This window comes from Palaemon carinicauda, chromosome 1 (assembly GCF_036898095.1).
Source record: "Palaemon carinicauda isolate YSFRI2023 chromosome 1, ASM3689809v2, whole genome shotgun sequence".
Classification (NCBI taxonomy): Eukaryota; Metazoa; Arthropoda; class Malacostraca; order Decapoda; family Palaemonidae; genus Palaemon; species Palaemon carinicauda.
The window spans coordinates 223,180,795-223,190,794 of NC_090725.1; positions in this window are offsets into that span (position 1 = coordinate 223,180,795).

Consider the following 10,000-nt stretch of genomic DNA (forward strand, 5'->3'; position numbering starts at 1 on the left):
ACCTAGAGACCTATGATGTTACCGTCATACATCATTTCATCTAAGCATGAACTATGTTAGTGCTTCCTGCCCCTTACAGGGAAGAGTCGAACTAGATTCTGGAAAAAGTCTCGAGGAGTACATATTACCTATGGATGACAAAATGACAAGCTTGTATAGTGGTCTCACCCTATACATTATAAAGCAAAGTTTGTATAAGGGTCACCAATGTCAGTATGAATTACTGACATCTCCCCCAGTGTGTTTACTCTTATTAAAGTATCGGACAACAGTTGTATCCGTATAGGAACAAATTTTGCCTTTCCACCATCACCCCTTAGGGTACAGCATTAATCCTTCCTAAGGAAGGGTTAAAGCGAGTTAATGTTTGCTTGAAGTGCGGAACAATCATAAAAGACATTCCATGTTAAAATTATCCATATTTTAAACTTAATGCTCCGTACATTTTTAATAAATGAGTGTGGGCGAATAGGACGCAAAGTTCACTATGAACTAGTTTATTGAAAATTAATAAACATATAGAACAGTCAACATTTATAAAATTTATAAAATGTGGATGATATATATAAAAGCATAAAGAAAACAGTAAACAGAAAATATTGTTTTGTATAAGAAAGAAAACAGATTTGCCACTTTAATATATATATATATATATATATATATATATATATATATATATATATATATATATATATATATATATATATATATATATATATATATATATATATATATATATATATATATATATATAAATATATATATATATATATATATATATATATATATATATATATATATATATATATATATATATATATATGTAACGGATTTTGAGCGAAGCCAAAAATCTATTTTTGGGTGAGGTAGCCATGTCGTCCTAATGGAAGTTCCTAATTGGTAGCTTCCTAGGGTATATTTGACTACAGTGATATTCCCAGAGAAGTTTACCTTAAGGTATCCAGAATTCTAACTCCTGGAGTGAATATCCCTAAATAAATCTGACAGGGATATCGCATAATAGCTATCTTCACCCCGAACAGTATTAACACTTCGAGGGGTTATAGTGCCAAGAATCTAAAAACGAGAATGAAAAGAGAGCCGTTCATAAGGAATCTCTCCAATTCCGTTTCCAGTGTGTATCTGACGAATACGGCAGTGCCATCTCTATTCCTTGTAGCGATACACGAGGTGCTCCAGATACTGTATTATAGGGAGGGGTCGATAAGCCCTTTTTACCAGGAAAGAAAGGGCGGGTCCATCAGGACGACATGGCTACCTCACCAAAAAAAAGATTTTTCGCTTCGCTCAAAATCCGCTTTTTGGGCACAGACCATCTCGTTCTGATGGAAGTTTACCAGAACATTACTGTATCTGTGGATTCTAAACCGGTGCCATACCCTCAAGAAAGTATTTTCCTGGTCCGTTTAGACCTAGAGACCTATGATGTTACCGTCATACATCATTTCATCTAAGCATGAACTATGTTAGTGCTTCCTGCCCCTTACAGGGAAGAGTCGAACTAGATTCTGGAAAAAGTCTCGAGGAGTACATATTACCTATGGATGACAAAATGACAAGCTTGTATAGTGGTCTCACCCTATACATTATAAAGCAAAGTTTGTATAAGGGTCACCAATGTCAGTATGAATTACTGACATCTCCCCCAGTGTGTTTACTCTTATTAAAGTATCGGACAACAGTTGTATCCGTATAGGAACAAATTTTGCCTTTCCACCATCACCCCTTAGGGTACAGCATTAATCCTTCCTAAGGAAGGGTTAAAGCGAGTTAATGTTTGCTTGAAGTGCGGAACAATCATAAAAGACATTCCATGTTAAAATTATCCATATTTTAAACTTAATGCTCCGTACATTTTTAATAAATGAGTGTGGGCGAATAGGACGCAAAGTTCACTATGAACTAGTTTATTGAAAATTAATAAACATATAGAACAGTCAACATTTATAAAATTTATAAAATGTGGATGATATATATAAAAGCATAAAGAAAACAGTAAACAGAAAATATTGTTTTGTATAAGAAAGAAAACAGATTTGCCACTTTAATTGAATTATTGATAATGTTGATACAGTCTGTATACTGTTTATTCACACTAGCGTATGAACGAAGATGTTCAAAGTCCATATAGTTAAGAAATTTATGGAAGAGGCAACTTTTCTCGGATCATGACTTACGGGTGTACTGTTTGGATCCTCTCTGTGAATAAAATAGGTGACATTCGCCGTTAGTTATTTCAGAAATAAATTTGAACCCGAGGTTTCTCCTCTGAACAGCTGTCCTCTCTTGAAGTCTGAAGTTCTATGAAGATAGACCTTTAGGCACTCCACTGGACATAGAGATGCATCTTCCTTCAAATGGCAGATTCTCTAGGGACCCCACCTGTTGGTGGGTAGCTTGCTCCTGGTAAGAAACGTTGGGTCTGGAAATAGATTCAGTTCTCCCTCCAAGAACTGGACGTGGCTTTCCTCTTTAGAGAGAGCCACTATTTCAATAACTCTGGCCACCAAAGCGAGTGCAAACAGAAATATGACTTTTTGAGTCAAATCCTTCTAAGCGCACTCCTCATTGTTCATTATTTAGGCAAAATGAAGAATCTTATCCAGTGACCGTGAAATGGGTCCTGGAGGCACTGAAGGATTAAGCTTAGCTCGGGCATTCGGAATTCATTAAGAACGTCGTTAGAAAGGTCGACCTGAAAGGCATATAGTATCAGTCTTGTCAAGGCAGGCTTACACATTGATATTGTAATGTGTTGGCTGCTAAACCCTGCTCATGAAGGTGAATGAAGAATGATAAGCAGAGATCTGTCGAGATTTCTTTTGGTTTCTTCGCCTTGACAAAGGACACCAGCTTCTTCCATGATGCCTCATATTGTCTTCTGGTTTCCTCCAAAAAGTCTATACTGTCTCTTTATACCCTGAATCTTTTTCTCACCGCTAAGGAGAGAAAATCATGAGATGTAGGTTCCGGGTTTTCTGTGATGAAGCGAAGACAGTCGACTTCTGTACTCGCTGAGACAGGGTTGGATCCGGTAGTGGTACAAACTTCAGTCGTAGTTCCAATGCCAGAGGGAACCACACACTGTTCGGCTACTTGTGGGCCACTATTGCCGCTTTCCCTTTGAAGGATCTCAGTTTGTCGAGGGCCTTCTAAAGGAGGTTGTGTGGAGGGAACAGGTTAATCCTGGACCATCTGTTCCAGTCTAGGGACATAGCGTGCACTGCCTCCGCTAGCGGATCCTCGTATGGGGACACATAACGATGTATTTTCTTGTTGTCTTTCGTCGCAAAGAGGTCTATCTGCAGTTCCGGGACTTGGCTCAAGATGAAGGAGAACGATCCTGCGTCTAGGGACCATTCTGACTTTATTGGTGTAAACCTGGTTAGAGCGTCCGCTGTCACGTTGCGAAACCCTAGAATGTGAACTGCTGACAGGTGCCATTTCCTTCTTTCCGCCAAACGGAATATGGCCAACATCACTTGGTTGATTTGAGGTGACCTCAACTCTTGTCGATTCAGGCATCTCACTATCACCTCGCTGTCTCGAACCAATCTTATGTGGGTCGAGTGGCGAGGAGATACTTTCTTTAGTGTCAGAAGTACTGCCATGGCTTCTAGAAAGTTGATGTAAAATGACTTGAAAAGATTGGATCAAGGTCCTTGGACTCTCTTCTGGTGAGAATGGCCTCCCCAGCCTTCCTTTGAAGCATCTGTGTGGATAGCAACTGACAGGGGAGGAGGTTGAAGAAGTATTGATTTCTTCAGTTGCTTGGCTTTGGACCAAGGCTTTAGAAGCATTCGCAGTCGAGTCGGTAGTGGTCTCATTAGATCTCTTCGCGCGTTTGATGCATATTTTCTCCAGACTCCTGTTGCATCCTTTAGCTGTGCTCTTAGCAGTGGATCTGTTATCGAAGCAAACTGTAGAGAGCCCAGTACTCACTCCTGTTCGCGTCTTGATATCCGCTTGGATTTTAGTAGTCTCTTGATAGATCCTGCTATTTCTTTCCTCTTCTTCCCAGGAATGGAAAGTCGATGTGACTCCAAATTCAAGTGGATTCCCAACCACTGAAATTTTTGAGCTGGAGATAGTCGAGACTTTTTGATGTTGATCTTGAATCCCAGATGTTCCAGGAACTGGATCACTATCTTGGAGGCTTGCATGTATTCTGTCCTGGATGCTGCCCACACCAGCCAGCCGTCCAAGTAAGCCACTACTTGGATCCCCTTTTAGCGTAATTGATGGACAGCTGGGTTCGCAAGCTTCATGAAAATCCTTGGGGCTATGTTTAGCCCGAAAGGCATGGCTCTGAAGGCGTAAAGTCTTCTTTGTAATTTGAAGCCTAGGTAGGAGGAGAGGTGACGATTACTTGGAACGTGCCAATAAGCGTCAGACAAGTCTATAGAGACGGTATATACCCTTTTGAGCAGTAGGGTCCTTATGTGTTGAAGTGTGAGCATCCTGAACTTGTAGTTCACTATGAACATGTTGAGTGGCAACAAGTCCAGAATGACTCTGAGTCCTTCTTTGGAACACAAAACAGCCTTCCTTGGAACTTGATGGAATTAACTTTTTGGATTACTCTTTTCTCTAAGAGTTCTCAGACATATTCTTCCAGAACAGGGGTAGAGTGTTGGAAGAACTAAGGAAATTGAGGTGGAGGACTGCTCCAGCTCCAGCCTAGTCCATTCTTTATTAGGCCCAGGGATCAAAGGTCCAACGATCCATAAATAGATGTAGTCTCCCTCCTACTAGATGCATCTCACTTCTGCTGTTGTGGACCTCAGGCCTTGCCTCCTTGACTGCATCCTCCCCTGAATCCCCTTCCCCTTGAAGGGCGTCTAGAAGAACCTCTGGCTGTTCCTCTAGCCTTTGAGCGAAAGGAAAAAGTCTGCCTTTCAAAAGTTGGGTCAAAAATCGGCGACTGTGTTGCCACTTGTTGAGGTACCAACTGGTACGTGGTTGGAGGTTGTGCCACCATCTGAGGCACCGCGGTCGCAAGAAGTTGCTGTTGTTGCTGTCAGTAGGGCTTAGCCGGCCGAGAGGATAGCCTAGGCCTTCTTGTCTTCTTCTTGGGTTGGGGACCCTCATCCGGAGAAGACTTTCTCTTAAGATTTAAGCCCCACTTTTGGAGAAGGTTCCTATTCTCCGTGGCAGCCTTATCTACTACCTCTTTAATCACTTCGTTGGGAAAGAGGTCCTTACCCCAGATGCAAGAGGAGATCAGCTTCCTCGGTTCGTGCCTCACCGCAGCCCAGGCAAACACGTACTCTCTACAGGCTCTCCTAGCTTTAATAAAGCAATAGAGATCCTTCGTAACTGTGGCCAGATGGGTTTTGGCCACTACCATGAACATGTCCTGGTTCTTGGGGTCACTTGCCATCATTTCTAACGTCATTTGCAACGACATCGATGCCGCAAGTCTTTCTTTCGTCTCTTGCTCTCTGCGCAAGAGAAGCTCCGACAGCTTTGGAAGTTCCTCACAAAACTGACGTTTGGCAATATCAGCTTCCAGCTTCCCGACAGAGAAGGTAAGGTAGACGTCCTTCCAGTCTTTTTTGGTCCAAGGGTAAGGTCAGGGATAACGGCTTGCATTCCTCCAAGGAGGGGCATGGTTTCCTTGCCTCCGCTGACTTCAAGGCTGCCTTATATCCCTTATCCATGAAGGGAAAGGCTCTGGTTGGAGAGGCCACAAAGGAGGAAGCTTCTTACTCAAGGCTGGTACCTTTGAGTTCGTGAAGCCCCTCTCTTTCATCGAGCTCGCTGGTAACGCCTGTGCTTTACTATGGTCAAGGACTATGACCTCCTTCGGCTCTGTCTCCTCCTTTGAGGCTGGCTCCTTCCTAAAACGGACATAGCAGTCCGGGTAAGAGTCTTAGTTGGGCCAAAATTCTACATCTTCCAGGGGAATTGAGCCCAACTTCTTTGATATAACAATCTTGCCGGTTGTCATTGGCATGTGTTCGGCATACCTCCAAGGATTGGTATCCGAGCAGACAGGAAGATCCTTCACGTTGAGTCGCTTCTGGGGATCACGTGATGCTGCAAGTCTTCGTATCTCTAGTTTCATTGCAGCTTCTTTTTCATCATTCTTCTTCTGTATTTGTTGAATCATCTCAACAATAGAAGAAAGAGTCCTTCACAGATCATATGGGATAGCAGACGATGTAGAGGGAACAGATTCCGGGGCCGGAACCGATATAACCGACACCTCGTTGATTTCCTCCTCTTCTATTTCTGGAGCCTGGGTCAGCTCCTCCTCTTGACCTTCTCCCAGAAGATCCTTCTCTGTAATCCGACACTTCTGACATCCTATCATCCAATTGGATGTCTTGAATGGCGGCCGAGACTTCAGAATCTACCGGATTCTGGACAGTTGGTATCTCCTCCTGAGGCTTAGGAATGACTGTATCAGCCGATGCCTTAGGGAAAAGGTAGGCCCTCATCTTCTCATTTGGAAGGTAGGGGCCTGAAGAGTTTTTCTGAAAACCCCTCACCCAGGTTCGCAACCTTTCCCTAGCAGCATCCCTTGACTCCACCAACTTAGGGGTGTCAAATTCCTCGGTTGTCAGGTTAGAACATATGGTACATACCTGAGGGTCCCAATACCGGAAATCATCTATGGAGGCTGCGTATGCTGAGTGCCTCCTGAATAACTCATGTCCGCAGAAGTTCTTGCTGCGGACATTGCAGAACATACTCCCGCAATTCAGATGGTCCTCCTGTAAAGAGAAGAAAATCCATGAGTATTAAGTGAAGACTTTTCACTTATTATTAATACATGTAGCTTATACAGTAAAGCTAGAAAGGAAAGACACATACTTGTATTTCCTGCCCAGACAATTGCTGTAACCTCCCAAGATATTAAAACTATGGTTAATTCTTATTCTAGAATACCTTATATATTTTCCTAGGCGGAAAGTTAAGGTCTAGCTCACACCTTAAAATAAATTTATATTATACGGGATAGAATGAATACAAGAAGAACTCACTTTCTATATATATTGTACGGTCTCAACAAAAGGTTGTACGAGATAACAATAAGTATGTTGGAAGAACTTTAGTGTTACAACAAGCTCTGTAATGTAGCTTTATTAATGCAGTGTGTACTACACCACAAATATAGCAAGTACTGTACATCGCATGCTGTCGTGCCGGCCGGCATTTACCCCTGTATAGATCAAAGGTATACTACCTTTAACTAATAGGCGGCAATTTACAGGTTCGCAAATGTGTGCCGGCCGTGAATCACTGCCGGCCAGCAACTAAAAACACTAGCACCTGGCTGCCGGCCGCTAATCGTAGTGGCCGGCAGATCTCGGGATGTGTTTCTACTGCCGGCAGGCAAAGGTAGCGATACCCATGCCGGCCGGCAGTGACTACGAACCAGAGAACCTTCATCTATCCGGCTGCCGTCCGATAAAGCCGGCAGCCGGGCTACGGGTAGAATACACTAGCAAGAGAAACAGTATGGATGTAAGGTTATAAGGCAGCATTGCCATACAACCTTCCATCCAGAAAGAGTGAACATATGGAAGGAGAGAATATAACATTCAGGCTTCCTACCTATCCATAGCCTGCCGGGCTCTACCAGCAGACACGGAAGAGAGACCAAGGGAGGTCTGGGGTTCACTTTGTAGAAGAAAAATGTCTCTGCCGGCCGTCACGTTATTGCCGGCTGGCAGAGAGCTGAGCCGGTCCCGCATCCTAACCTACGCTAGGTACGGAAGTAGGACTGCAGTCAAAAGATGTGATGGCTAGGCCATCACTAAGAAAGATAGGGGGGAAAGGAATAAGGGTCCTGTAAACTTCGTTCTAGTATGAGACACACCCTTCTGTTAGGAAATCTCATCCTAACCTAGAGTTTGTCTATTAGGGAGGAAGGTTGGCAATACTTGCTCTCCTCCTCCATACCAGAACAAAGTTAGGTGTAGTTATTCCGTCAGACAATGGAGAAAAACTCATTTTCCAGCCCGAGAATACAACACTGGACAGTCTGCTAGACCCCTAGAAGAAGGAATCATCTCGTACAGAATCCTTCAGATATGGGCTAGGGAAGCAAAGCCTCCTGCGTCTGCGCCTAACCTAGCAAAGGAAACTCATTCTCTATGCTAAGAAGATGCAGACCACAGACTAGAAACTCTGATGTTCTGCCCCAAACCCAAAAACCAGTCACTTTGGTTATGGGGTCAGGACAGACACATCCCAGTATAGTTATACCTGAATATTATTCAGATAGAGCCACTAGGAACAAGCCTAAGGCTTACTCAGAGGGAGAAAGGGATTGAACTTAGTCTCCGGAGGAGAAAAGAACAACCGGGGATGAGTGCGAAAGTAAACTAAAGCCCCATAGGCTACTAGCCTAGGTGCGGTGAGAATCGATTACCTTATCACCGAAACTCTCTCGTATACAATCTTGGAGAAGAAAATTCAACAAGATCTTACATGTACAAATATTTGCCTATAGCTTCAATAACATAACACTCTGAAAACTTATACCATGCATGAAAGTACTAAGGCCAGACGCCTTGGCTACTAAGCCTCGCCAAGGGCAAGATCGGTTACCTAAATCGCCGAACTGAAAACTAACGGCATCATATAAGAATTCCTAGAGGAGCTAAATAGCTACATTTGTTAAAGCATCATTACTAGGAACGTGACTCTGGCTAACTAAATGACCCATGCAAAGCGAGCGACAGCATCCAGGATACCTCCGGTAGGCAACAGCTCTTGTTCACGTTAATATCACTTTTGATTTAATTAAAAAAGACAAGAGCTTACATTTATACAAAGTAAAGATAATACTCAACTTTCCAGAGGCGTAAGAGGCCGGAGAAAGCATCATAATGTTGAAAAATATCAAAAAATACGAGAAATCACAAGGTAAAACACCGAGTAGTAGAGCTACACGAAAAGGAATAAAAATGGCGCTGCCGTATTTGTCAGATACACACTGGAAACGGAATAGGAGAGATTCCTTATGAACGGCTCTCTTTTCATTCTCGTTTTTAGATTCTTGTCACTATAACCCCTCGAAGCGTTAATACTGTTCGGGGTGAAGATAGCTATGTGGCGTGTCAAGAATACGTCCTCTGATATTATGCAATATCCCTGTTAGATTAATTTAGGGATATTCGCTCCAGGAGTTAGAATTCTAGATACCTTAAGGTAAAATTCCCTGGGAATATCACTGTAGTCAAATATACCCCAGGAAGCTACCAATTAGGAACTTCCATCAGGACGACATGGTCTGAGCCCCAAAAACAAAGATATATATATATATATATATATATATATATATATATATATATATATATATATATATATATATATATATATATATATATATATATATATATATATATATATATATATATATATATATATATATATATGGCAGGTTAAGTGGCTTTGTTGGAACAAGCACATTCCACTTGTTTCTTAGTATTGCTTTTTTGATTGATGACCATTAACCTGTTCTTCTTTTTTTTTAGAGGGTCAAGTGAGTTGACGTGTGTCAGAAGATGTCTGATTTGAGTCAGTCAGTCAGTCAGTCAGAGACAGTTAGGTATTCTTCCCTGTGGACCAGTACGTGGCAGCGTCATGTACTGGATACCTGGTTATTTGTTTGGAAGCCGTCAGACGGAGTATGATCTTCGTGTTGGAGGTCGGCAGCCTTTGGCCAGCATTGGCGTGTTTTCGTCGTTGAGAGGTATCGTGTTTGACCTCATTAGGCAGCAGTCTTGGCCGGAATTAGTGTGTTTTTGTCGTATGGAGAACGACATCATGTGGAGTGTTGCTCCAATGGGCATCATTGGTGTATTTTTGTCAGCTGGGGAGCGATACTGTGTGGAGGGTTAACCTCATTAGCAGCATGGAACTGTATTGATGACCTTGTGTATAGGTTAATCTGCTGTTGCTGTGTCGTAAGCTGTAATCTGCTTAGGTGGAGTGTGACCTTTGAAGGTTGACCGAATGA